Source organism: Kogia breviceps, chromosome 1, assembly GCF_026419965.1.
Source record: "Kogia breviceps isolate mKogBre1 chromosome 1, mKogBre1 haplotype 1, whole genome shotgun sequence".
Lineage (NCBI taxonomy): Eukaryota > Metazoa > Chordata > Mammalia > Artiodactyla > Physeteridae > Kogia > Kogia breviceps.
Genome location: NC_081310.1, coordinates 179292912 through 179306677, shown reverse-complemented (window position 1 = coordinate 179306677; position 13766 = coordinate 179292912). Strand labels below are relative to the sequence as shown.

The following is a 13766-nucleotide window of genomic DNA, read 5'->3' as shown; positions in this document are numbered from 1 at the left end:
ATTTAATGTACTTCAGTGACTTACTGTGGCATTTAAGCTCAAGTTCTGAATTCCAGACGCAGCCGCCAAGGCCCAGGGAAGTGTGACTCCATCCGCCTCTGATCGCCCCTTTCAAGATGGTCCAGGCACGCTGGTCTTTCTTCTGCCACCCAAACGTCTGGGCCTTGGCACGTGTTGTTCCCTCTGCCTGGAGCATCCTCACCAGGGAGGCCAGAGGGAATGACGGGACAGGGGGCGTGGGCCGGTGTGGGACAAACCCCGCAGGTGCTACAGGATGCGGACAGGGTCTGCCTGCTCTGTTCGCAGCTGCCTGAACCATGAGGACGGAACCAGAGCCACAGCGCCCCCCGCAGACGAGGCCCGGCACCTGGACAGGTTAGCGGGTGGCGGTGGGTAGTCAGGTCACCTGCTTTCCTTACTGGGCACGGCCACTGGAGCCACCAGGAACGTCTCTCACAGAAGCTCCGCGCTGGCCAAGGGAGGGGCGTCTCTGCCCTGCGGTCAGGAACGTCACTGCCTGTGCGTGCACTGGCCGTGACGCGGGCTGGGCCACTGGCCTCTCGGGCAGAACGGGGCTGTGATGCTCTGTTCTGCTCGCTCTTCGGCAACCAGGTCTGTGAGGGGCCTGGGACAATGCAGAGGTTGTCCGGGTTACCTGTAACCAGTGGGACCCTCATCCAGGGCGGGAGAAGGCAGAGGGCAGGGGCGGAGGGGGGCGACCCTCCCGGTCCTGGCCAGGCCTCTCCTCACTCACGTGCCTCACTGCTCACTCCTGGCATCTCAGGGACACGTTGGAAGAAGCCGGCTGCTTCCCAGCGGCGGAGGAAAGAGTTCTTACCAGATTCCCAGATGTTCATCAAATTGGAATGAAAGTTGTGATAGTTATCTATGTGAAAATGCTACTCTGAAGATAAAAATAATAGCAAGAAAGGCCATCTACCCTCTTTCCTGAGAGAAACACTGGAGGAGCTGCCAGTGTCCAGGGGCAGGAGGGCGGAGCAGGGAAGTGGGCGGCCCAGGGTCAGATATCTGACCTCCGTCTCTCCCACGTGCATGGCCCACGCCTGCATCTCCTCTCCCAGCCTGTAAGGAAGATTCTTCCGAACACATTTGTTTTTACGCTAAACCATCCCTGAGTTTTCCACTGGTGTCAGCCCCCTGTTCCTGGGAGGGAGTGGTGAGGGCTGAGGGCCATGGGGCTGGATGGAAAAAAGGAAGGAAAAAAACTCCCATCACAGGAGATGGCGAGGCTGGCCTAGCAGTACACGAATGGAACTAACCCTTAGTTAAGAAATGATCTGCTGAAATAACAGGCTTCCCATCTTCTTCCTGTGATCACTGCATGCTCCCTGACCACCTGTCTTCTCTCCACACTCCCTCCCCCTCAGGATGCTCTATGATTTCTTCCTTCCTTTTGCTTAACTATAAGTCAACACTTTTTGCCACATCATTTTCATCAAAATCCTCCAGGGAGAAGCACAGCAGAGCCGACTGTGTAGCCCCTTTTGCAGGAACCAAAGAAACCATTTTGCAAATTGCACAAAATGATTAGAAATTAGAATGGCATTTATGTCAGTTACAGCTGGGCATGGAGAGAAAGGTGGTCTGTGTGGAGGTGGGGCTGGGGTGCATTACACTCTCCTCAGTAATGGGGGGACAGCGTGGGAAGTGGAGAGAGCACTGGACTGGGATTCCCAGGGGCCTGGACTCAGACCCCTGTGGGCTCCATCCAGAACCTCTGCATGTGTAGACGGGTGTGCAGATATGCTCACACACACGTGGACATACGCAGAGACACAGAGACACACAGGCAGAGACAGACGCAGACACACGTGGATACAGGCACGCATTCCCCCCCCCCCCCCGATACACATACACACATCCCCCACGCACACACTCTCACCCATTCACGCGACACACAGAGGTGTTCGTTTGGCCAAGGTCAGAGGCCGGGGAAGGTGAGCCCACAGGGCAGAGGGGAGGGAGGACTGTGAGTGTCGTTCCCATCCCCCACGCTCCACCCAACTCCCCTTCGGAGGGAGAGGATGAAGAGGGTGGTGTGGGTGGCAACCCTCACCCTCTCAGGAGTCAGGAACGGATTCTGCTCCCAGCTCTGATGAGCCCCCTACCCTGAGCCCCCTTCCTCGGGCCCCCAGCCCCACCACTGCCAGGCAGAGACACCTCCCGCTCTGGCTCCTTTTGCCCAGCCGAGGAAAGAGCTCTACTTGCCTGATGACAAACGACACACACATGATACAGGTCAACCTGGTGACGCTCACAGATCCGAGAGGCTGAGGATTCTCAGGGCACCGGCAGGTCAGCCACCCAGGGAGGATGAGACACTCCAGTCAGGTCCGTCTCTGCTGGCCCTTGACCTGAGGATGTGTGGTTTCAAGGGAGGAGGGAGGTGATTCCGGCAATGAGAGGCGAGGAGCAGGGAAACCAGCTGTAGAGAGAAGGATGAACGGGTGCCCAGAGAGAAGCTGAGATGAGCCCCCAGGGTGGGGTGAGCAGTGGGCTGCTGTCTAGGGTCCCAGCGGGGGCTGCAGGCCCTGGTTTCAGGCTCTAGTGAGGCAGGGTCTTCCATGAGACGCTCCCCCCCACCCCCCAAGCCTGGTACTCTATCCACACACATTTCCTCTTGCCTAAGCTAGACTGGTTTTCTGTTTTTTTGCAAAGAGCCCTAACTCGGACACCAAGAAGACCTATTTATTTTTAAAACTGCTTTAAAAAAAGCACCATTTCCAACAATGAATGTCTCCCGCTCACAGAGGCCTCGTCAGACATGGGGAACGAGGCGTTTGCAAACCTGTATGAAAATTAAATCCACAATCTGGGCACACACTTGCTTGACAAGCGATAATTAACTGCTGACAATATAATTTCAGTTTGGATGCAAATGTGTTTTCCATTAAAAAGTAATCAAACAAGATCTGTGAATGGCCAATAAGCACGCGAAAAGATGCTCAACACTGTTAGTCATCAAGGAAATGCAAATTAAAGCCACAATGAGGGAGCATTACACACCTACTAGAGTAGCTAAAATTAAAAAGACTGAAAATAACAAGTATTGGTGAGGATGCGGAAGAACGGAGCCCTTATACATTGCTGATGGGAATAGGAAATGTTACAATGACAATGGAGAACAGTCTGGTGGTTTCTTAAAAACTTGACTGCGCCTACCCCACAATCCAGCTGTTCCACTCCATTTACCCAAAACTCTGGGCTGGACCGTGGGAACTCAGCTCTTCGGCTGGAAAGCTTTTCAGAATAGATGTTGAGTGTCCACTGCCCTTTGCTGGGATGGGACACCTCCAAGACATGGCCCTGGGATTATGCGTCCCTAGGTCTTCTCTGACCCACAGATCTGGCGGCAGTCCTGCCTCAGACAATCCATCTCTTGCTGAGGGACCAGCATCCTCCTCGGATCATGCCCAGGCCTGAATGTGTCCAAATCCAATGGATGGGGGCTTGGTGCTGACTCCAGCTTCAAGAGAGGAGATGGGCATCTCATCTCTGCAGCCCCTACCGCACTCTAGGTTCTGCAGGTGTCATACCCTATCTCCCCATTTCACAGAGGAGGAAACTGAGGCTCAGAGACTTGGAGTCACTTACTCAAGGCCACACAGGTGATGAGTGGCAAAACAGGGAGAGAGGTGAACTCTGACCTGCCTGACTCCCAAGTCTGTGGCCCTCACCCCACCTCCCTTTCTTGTGATGCACTCAACTCCTCTGTGCCTCAGTTTTCTCATGTATAAAATGGGAATGATAGTGGCACTTAGCCTCATGAGCTTGTCATGAGGACTAAATAAGTTAATACATAGAACAGTGCTGGGTACATGGAAATCTCTCAATCCACGTGAGTGATAATACTTATCATTAATTAATTCAGATAATTAAGAATATCATGGTGCCATCTTCATTCCTTCCCCCAGTGGAACAAGTTGGCTCTTCCCCCTTAATCATCTCTGTATCCCCCTGGGAATTTCATGCTGATTTCCCTTACCCACTTAAGAGGGAAACCAGAAAGGGACCCTGTGACCTAGAGATCAGGGCAAACATTGTTTCCCGACCTGTGAAGGGGTAGCCTCCTCTGAGCTGAGAATCCAAGATTCCTATACCACTAAAATAGCCAAACTCTCCAGTCACTCAATTACTGAAGATTCTACGCTAACCATATGAAAGGGAATTTTAAATGCCCACCTCCGATTGTGTAGAAGGAAGCTTGACTTCATTTCAAAGGGGCCACCTCTGTCTATTTCTCTTCTCTCTTAGGAGCAATTTGTCGTGATCAAGGACAATTTGAAAAATGTAGCAAACTTAAGAAAAGGAGCCCGGTCTCCCTCTTGGACAGTCCTTCTCCAACTCTCCCTCACTCTGGAAGGAGGCAGAAATTCTAGAATCACGGAGACAGACTGGAGACACAGCATTCAACCCACACGACAGGCAGCAGGGGTGGCATCCAGGTCATTGTCAGGAAGTCAGCTCCTCCAGGCACTCATGAGGGACTCCGCAGTTGTCCGTCCCTCATCCTCCGTCCCCCATGCTGACCTCTCATCAGTACTTCGGCCGGGTCAGGGTCAGTGTGGGGACCCGGAGACACGTTAACCCTCATGCACTTTGATCAGAGCAGAGCCCCGGCCCCGCGTCAGAGCCCGTTGATACTCTTGTGTACAATCGCACCGGTTTCCATCCATACTAGAGGCAGCGCACAGGGAGTGGGGGTGTGGCCGAGACGCGCAGACGCAGGCGGAGTCCAGGGAAGGAGTGACACCTGGGAGAGCGTCAGTGACGGAGCCACCGTGAGAAGCTCCGTGAGGACGTGGTGAGTGGCAGCCTGCTCATCAAACCTCGTGGTTCTGAAAGGGACTGAAGTGGCTTCTCAAACCCACACTGCGCAGCAAGATCCATGCGTTCCTCCCCCAGCGTTCGCTGAGCACCTACTGTGTGCGGGCCCTGCGCTGGGAGCCGAGCTTGCGCTGAGGACCAGATGGGTCCCGCCCTCAGTCAGGTGGGGAGAAATGGAGACCCCTTTACCCCTTGATGAGGATGTGCCTGAGCTGTGGGGAAACAGTTGCGGGGTGACTAACTCTGACCCTGACCTGGGTGTAGAGTTAGAGCTCCCCGGTAACCCGGGGGGCTTGGGCATTTGGAGACCATCTTCGCTTCTCAGGGGAGTTGACAGAGGTGGCCCAGATGGAGGAGGGACTTGCTTGACATCCTGGACCCGGGTCTCCCCAAACCTGAGCTCCGTCCCCAGCATCACCTGGCTTGGGGGGCTTTTGGAACAATCATGGTGATGACACAACCCCCTTCCTCATTCCCAGGCCACACAGCAAACTTTCCCACGCTGACAGTAATTATACTAACCAGAGTTTAACTTGCAAGGAGACAATGCGTTATTTAAATAGTGATTATTAAAATCATGCTGGGGGTTTGCTACATAACAGGTAATTATCTGGAACATAATTGGGAAAACACTGTAGTCAATGCTATTTAGCTCTTCCCACTGAAACCAGAGTTAATCCTGGGGAGCGAGCGGCGTACTCAGTGGCACCCGTGATATTTGCAATTATATTCTTATTATGTCTCAATCGAGTGGAGATGCTTCCTCAAGGTTATTGATACTTCCCCTTCATATCCAGCCAGAACACGTCAAACCACTGTTCCATTTACACCTTTGTACAATTATGCATTTGTTTATTGTTTGTTATATGCACCCATTCACCTCTAGTACTAGTTTTATTTTTCATGCATTTATTGCTTCTTTCATTCATTTATTCACACACTTATCCTGTGTTCATTTATTCCTTGCTATTCATTCCTCCTTCCATTGAATGTACTTTCATTCACTCTTTCTTCCCTTGTTTATTTATGTACCCAGTTCCTCACTCAGTCAACCAGCGACTTCTTCATTCCTTCACACTTTACTTCATTGGGTCATTCACTCTGCTACTCGAGGATGTGCTCTTTCATTCATCACTTCATTCTTTCATTTATTTGTTATTCCCTCGTGCACTCATTTATTCAAGGGTTCATGTAGTTGTCCATCCCTCCATTCATTAATCATTTGACTGTGAATGGTTTGTTCATATGCAATGTGAGGGCTGCATCTGTCTGGTGTGATTGCAGCCATGCCAACTCTCCGGCATCTTCTAGTCATTTCAGTAGAACGGGCCTTGGGGCTTATCTTTTTTTGAAGCCAACTTTTTATTATAGGATAATGTAATGTAAAACATACATAGAGCAAAATACACAAATCATAAGTGTATGGCTGGAAGAATTTTCTGAAACTAAATCTACCTGTAGGACAAGCACCAGGTCAAGCAAGAGAATGTTACCAGTAGCCCAGCCTGTCACTATCCCTCCAAGCCTAGACTGGTAATCAGTATTGTGATGTCTAACACTGTATATTGCTTGTGCCTGATCCAGAACTTCATACAAGTGGATTTGAACTATTTTGTGCTCTTACGTGCCTTGTTTCCACTTTGTTCAACATTATGTTTGTGTGGTTTATCCAAGTGTCTGCATTGAGTTGTACACTGTTCACTCGTGTTGATATATGATATATGTATATTGTTTGAATATGCAACTATTTATTTAACCTATCTAACTCCAGGTGAAATTGAGTACTGTCCACTTTGGGACTATTATGAACAGTGCTGCTGTGGAATTCTTGCGTGTGTCTTTTGGGGAACATATGGATGAATTTCTGCTGGGTGGACAACTTAGAGTGGAATTTCTGGATTTCATGGACTATTTCATGAGCATATGAATAGCAATATACACATATACTGAGATATATATATATATATACATATAGTATATGTATATATGACTGTATGTATGTTCAGTCATAAAAGATACCATCACACAGTGTTCCAAAGTGGTTATCGCAATTTGTATTCCCACCAGCAGTGTGTGAGGCCCATCCTTTCCCCACAGACAGGCCCCTGAATCACTCGCTTTCCCCATGACGTCACCTCACCCTTGGTCTGTCTCAGGCCTCCTGGCCCAGGTGCTCAGGGCTCCTTCCCAGTCTTGCATCTCCTTGGGGCTTCAGCGAAGGTCTTCCTCTTCCCTCGTTCTGCTGTTGGCTCCTTCCAGCCCTGGTCCTGGGGACACATTCTCAAGCCACTCTGGGTGACCTGGCTTGAGGCCAGGTCATCTGGATCTGGCCCAGCCTGGCTGCCTTTCCCACCCTAGGGACTTTGTTGGGGGATGAGGTACCCAGGCATCCTGACCTACCTCCTGGGGTAACCGGCTCATGGCTGAGGCCTTCTGATGAGCACTGGGGGTCTTTGACAAACCAGGTGTAGGTCCTGCTCTGGAGCAGTTCACAGCGTAGTGTCTGAGATATTGCCCGGGTTTCTCTTGTTGTGACTCAAAGATGGGTAGTCAGATTTGAGAGGAAGAAGTTGACAGAGGAAACTTCACGTGGAGAGAATCATAGAACTTGGCATCTGATTGACCGGGGGTGGGGTGGGGATGGTGATGTCATAGGCTAGAAAGTACCTGAACTTTAAAATGAGTTGGATCTGGGCTCAAATTCCAATGCATTCATGTCTAGCTGTGCGACTGGAAGGTGACAGCACCAATTTTGGTGATTAGAACACGTGGAGGTGCCATCAGTGCATCCAGGAGGAGATGTCCAGTGGGCTGTTAGGAATCCAGAGACTGATGGCAAGGGCCCTGGATTTGGAGCTGGAAGATCTGGAGAGTCTCACCTCTGTGACCCTCTCTAGGGACTGCAGTCAGCCAAACCCACTTTGCCCTCTGATTCCTTCTCTGATTCTCCAGCAGTGCGACCTTGGGAAAGTCCCTTCACCTGTTTGTGTCTCAGGTGCCACAATCATGAAATGGGGATAGAAAGACTGGCCTCCTGGGACTATGCAGAGGATTGAGTGAGACGGTGGAGGTGAAGGGGTTAACAAACCCTGCCGCCTAATCCATCCTGGGTTGGTCATCACATTCTCTCGGAGGGTGGCGTTTCCCTCACTTTGGTTCTATGCATCACCCTTCAGGATTCCTCTTCCCTCCTTCTTTCCACTCCCCGCTCACTTACTTTCCTTTGTCTCAGTTTTTCTTTGACTTATTTTAATTTTAGACTGATTGTTAGAGACCAACTGGCCCAACCCCTTGCTTTACACATTGGGGAAACTGAGGCCCGGGGAAGTAGAGCAATGGGCTCGAGGTCACCCAGCCAGCTGTGGTCCAGCTCCACTCAGGATCAATGTCTCTGCTCAATGTGGTTCCTACTCTGTGTTTCAGGGAGATGTTCAACCTCGTCCGGGAATTTTCTGACTGATATTCTCAGAAAGAACAAAAGCCAACAAGCATGAAGGCTGCTTTTGAAAAGCTGGAAGCTAATTTGTCTTGGGGCCCTATTTTCTTTTTCGACTCACCCAAAGCCACATTTTCTGATCTGAACTGGCTGTCAGCTTCACTCCAAAGCAAGCACGCTTGATCTGTTGCCTATGTGAACGCAGCATGCTATTGATGTAATTAAAAATGCCATCAAAAATGTTTATGACAAGGGAAGGGCTTTGATCTGGGAGAACTCAAGTTGCTTTCAGACTTTTACTTTAATTTTTAAGTCAGGAGAGAGCAAATTATTTTAAAAGGTTACCTTCACCTTAAAAACACCCCAGATGACGTTGCTTGAGCACATGTTGAATGTGTGAAATGTGAGTGTTTTATCACTTATCTAAGCCTTTCCCCAGTGATGGGACGACCTAGGCCAGGGACTCCCTGCTGCACTGCATCATCAGCAATTTCTCTTTGCAGCCTGAGGGTCTGTTTCTTTAGTTCCCTCCAAGAGACCAGAAGGAGCTACTAGACTCAGATGAAGACAGGCAGCGACAAGACTTGATTTCAGATTTATCAGCCCTTTCCATTTACTGATGATAATAGCTACCAACTTCAGAGGGCCTACAATGTGCCATGCACTGTGCTGGGTGCTTGTTTGTTTAGTTATTATTCATTATTCATGATCCTTACTGTAACCCTGGAAAATACGTTTATTTAAGCTCCCACCTTTATCACAGCTACATCTGCCTGGATTACTGCAGGAGCTGTTCAACTTTCTCCCTGGTTCCATTTTTGCCTTCTATGGTCTTGTCTCCATGAAGCAGAAGAATAGAGTCTTTGAAAGTGCCAGTGCAACAAGGTCCTTTCTGCTTACACCCTCCATGGCTCCCATCTTCTTCAGATTAAAGAGTCCTTCACGGGCACCCAAGATGCCTGTGACCCCTCTCCCCTCCCCTCCCCTAACCCTCCCTCCCGTCTCTGCCCCAGTCACATGGGGGCCAACCCTCCTTGATGACCCTCGAGTATGCCAGGCACCCTCCCACCTCCTGTCTCACAATTGTGGTTCCTGTGTCCTGGAGTGCTCTCCCCAGGTACCCTCATGGGTCACACCTTTTATGATCCAGGTGACCTTTAGGGATTAAGGTTATTGAGGGCTTAGGGGGTAGCGAATGCTCTCTGGGAATCTGAGGGCATTGACAGAAATGAACCACCACGGAACAGAACATTTTGAGGACTGCTCACTGATCTTGAAAGAAGTCATGTTAATTTTCACTGCATTCCATTATATATTTGTATTTTCTCGAATTAAAAAAAAATCTTCCACTAAATCTTTGAGTAGTATTGACGTTCTGGGAAGGTTGGCTTATCATTCAAAAAGGTGCTGTGCCTGGGACTCCACCAACTGGAGAAGCAGAGATTTGGGGGTAGAGAGGTAAGGTGAGGTCTTGGAGTAGGTAGAATAAGCTGAAGCTACAGTTGGCTTAGGGGGCCTTGGAGAAGTCAAGAGCCATGTGCTTAAGAGCACTGGCACGTATCTCATATTTCACACCAACCAGCCAAGTATCTTTATCCTCAATTTCCTCATCTCTAAAATGCCGCTAACATTGGGGGTTACTTCATAGAGCTCCCGTGAAGGATCAATGGAATAATGAGTGCAAAGCAGCCAACACACAGTGACATCACTGCTCTTGTTATAGCTATCATCATAGCAGGGCCGATTTTTAGGGCCTTCAGCCCAGGGGCATGACTGCAATATTTTGGGTGGATGTCTGCAGCACTTGCAGAAGGAAGGAAACAGGGGTGTTGGCTGGGGACCAGGAGCTGATCCTGGCTCCGGTTCCAGCTCTGCCACTAACTCGCAGAGGGACCCTCGGTAGGACTTTTTCCCTCCCTGGGCCTCAGTTTTCTCATCTATAAAATACAGAAGCTTGGATAGAACAATTGCCCAAACACTTCCAGCTGGAACATTCTCTGAATCTGGGAGTTGCTTTCTTGACCTGTTGAAAAACATTTCAATGCCTCATGAGGTGTCTGCTAAAGAAGCTTCTAAAAAATCTAATTAATTTGGTATTGATGAATATGGCCACATTTCTTAGCCATTCCTCAAGAATCTTCTGTATAGGAGAACAGAAGGGATAAAATACTTGGAGTACAAAAATATGGTGGGCAATCGGCAGACTCACAAGCCTGTCGGGTGCTTTTCCCCATATGGGGACAGAATTAGGGCTGTGGAACTCAGAGATAGCACCTGCACTGTACCTCAAACCAGGCGTCCTAGAATCAGAGGATTGTGGCTCATGGAGGGAATTTATTTTGCCCAAGGGGATATAAAGCTGATCCAAGTCATTGGCCTTTTAGTCCAGTGACCATTTTATCAATTTACATGACTACTCCAACACTGCTGGCATTTCTTCACCTGTAAAATGAACAGAGAGATTGTTAAACTCTCTCTCCGAGATTCCTTTTCACTGTATTAATTTACTATTCCTTGAGTCATGAAAGACATACGGAAGCTGGAGTTAGAACCTAGGCCAGCATGACCACTATCCAAGGTTCTAAAGGAGAGGGAGGGCCTCTCCCTACAACCAGGCCCCCACAGCCAAGGGGAGGAGGGCACAATTGGCCTCAGAACCTCATTCCATCCACCCTAGAAGCATTATTTCTACCATCTCATGGCTCCTCCATGTGCCAGGCTCCTGGTGCCCTCCCCAACTAAGCCTTGGAAACCATATGTGACAGGGGCCTTTGGAGAGAAAACAGCAGTGCTGAATGGTATGTTAGCTTTGTTTTCTCACTGATGAGGCACTGAAACTGTGTCTGTCCTAGGTCTGGGTGGTCCAGAAAAAAGAACGCGAAAGCTAAGCTCTGTCCATCAGCCGTGATACCATATGATGGGGGGAGGGGCACTCTTGGATACACTAAAGGGCACATGCACAAGCTGTGGTCAGGTTATTATCTAAGACCTTAGATGGGCTGGCTGTCAAGACCCTGTAGGAGCAGCTACAGCCAACAGAGTGGGAGACCAGGGATGTGGAAAAGATGGGCCAGGAAGGGCAGGAGATCCCATGGTCAGACTCACAACTTGGAATCAGTTGGGCTGGAGAACTGCAGGAGGGAAGGTAGATTTGAGGAGGCCGGAAGGTAAAATCCTGGGAAGTGCCTGATGAAATCATCTCCTTCCAATTTAATTTTGCTTTCACCGAGCACTCACTGTGTTACACGTGTGGTTTCATTTAGTTCGTTTTAGTGACACAATAAAGAATGCAGCGTTATTGCCACTTTACAACTAAGTAAACATAGCCTCAGAGTGGTGGAGGGACTTACCCAAGCTCTCTCAGGTTGGGGAGGGGACAGAAGTGAGTTTGGAATAAACTCTGTCTGCCTGTAAAACCCTCATTCATTCCATAGCAAACACTCCCACCCTGACTCTGAATGCAATGGAAACAGGGCTGGACTTGTCCGGAGTGAGTGGGGAGGGTGGGTGCAGCAAGGGTGCTGAGTCCCTTCCTGCCACCTGAATTTTGTGCAAACACAGCATTGAATTGGTTTGACTTGGAAGCCCATTTCTGGGAGAAGGGGTAGTGCCTACCAGCTGGCATCTTACGGCTGGCAGTGTCTCTACGTGCCCTTGGGAAAAGTGATGTGGGAATATCCACTGGTCAGTTCATCAAAGGAGATTGGCCTTTGGGTCATACTTGGCCCTTAGGCCAGGAGTCATAAACACTGACTCACCCACCAGATGTATCTGGGACATTGAGTACTTTCTCTCCCTTGGTGTCATGTGATTCCTTGAATCAATAAGAGCTGTTTGTTGATCATCTACCGAACTCATTCAACAAATGTCTATTGAGTGCCTACTAGGTTCTGGGCACAGTGAACCCCGCAAAGCGGGCAGTGACAGAGACGGGCCAGCCGGACTCCCGCCGTGTCCACTGTGCTGGTGGCCTCTGTAGCTACGTGAGAGCTCCCGTTTCACACTCTGGCCCCTCCTGCTGCTGAACTTCAGATGCTACGTTCCCCCCCTCCCCCCATCATTTGCTGGTCCTTGGTCTTAGAGCTGGGGCTGGGGATGGGGGGAGGGCAACAGCAGGCCCATGGAAGACAAACCACAGAGCCAAAGTGGGGTCTTCCTCCTGTTTCTTACTCTAAGAAAGGACAAGTTTAACTCAAATTCATTCAAGCGCAGTTTATACCTGAAGAAGAAAAAGGAGCTGGTTAGAGTCAATTTCTTGGTCGGCTTTTCAAGCCCGGTATTAATCTATTCATCAACTTCATTCACCAGGAGAAAACACGCTTCTTCAGGAGTTTTCTAACTGTAAAGAATGCCTCGGGCTTCCCTGGTGGCGCAGTGGTTGAGAATCCGCCTGCCGATGCGGGAGACACGGGTTCGTGCCCTGGTCCGGGAAGATCCCACATGCCGCGGAGCAACTAAGCCCGTGAGCCATGGCCGCTGAGCCTGTGCGTCCGGAGCCTGTGCTCCGCAACGGGAGAGGCCACAACAGTGAGAGGCCCGCATACCGCAAAAAAAAAAAAAAAAAAAAAAAAAAGAATGCCTCATTTAGTTAAACATATTAACCTGAGAACAGTACTGATGTCAGGGAGACTGATGAATGTCATTATAGGGAAGGCACAGTGGTCCCCGAGGGACCCGAACAGCCATTAGAAACTCTCTGCAAATGCCTCAGCTGTTGTCCCAAGGATGTGGAATCTCGAGGGAGGGATGGAGATGGGAAAGGAGCTGGTGTGGAGCTGCGGTCATCCCGGGCAGCGGTGCCCTGATGCATCCCGGCATCTTTGAATGCTGCGAGGGGCACAAGGCCAAGGGAGGCACCAAGTGTAAAGTGACTCATTGTTGGGTCCAAAGGGAGGGACCCTGGGTTTAGCTTCTAGAACAGGAGGGAGGGCAGGAGGGTCAGAGTTCAGACATCAGAACACTGGGTCCTGGTCCCAGGTCTCCTCATCACAGTGGACGAAATTTCATTCCAGCCCATCTTTTCTGAGCCAAGCTGTGTGCTGGGCATATTCACACGCAGTATATTCATGCAACCCTCACAGGATGCTAGGGAAACTGAGGCTCAGAGGAGTTAAGGGGCTTGCCCAAGGTCACCAGTGAGTGGGTGGGAGATCTGAGACCGAGACCCAGTCCGGCTGACCCTGGTGGAGGCTTCCTCTTCCAACCCACCCGGTCTCTCCCTCCTGGTGGTCTGTCTTCAAAGCCCTCCAGACTCCTTCTCCGGGACCCTGTAATTCCTTCATTACAGCTGTGCGGGACTCCTCTGGTCTGGAGCTGGTGTACCCCCTCTCAGAGGGAGTCCCGCTGTTCTTGGAGGGGTGTGAGTTCCTATCACCATGGGCACCTGCTCTCTCACAAGGTAAGCTCTGACAGCTCTGGCTGAGTGTTGTGGCTGCAACTTAATTGCAGATTGGGGTACTTTATATGCTGAGTGGAACAAATT

General features: G+C 50.0%; 1 pseudogene; it reads left to right on the top strand.

The window, feature by feature from the left end:
• The first annotated feature begins 274 nt into the window (after positions 1–274).
• LOC131767762 (cytochrome c-like) overlaps positions 275–13766 on the top strand; it is a 36217-nt pseudogene continuing 22725 nt past the window's right edge.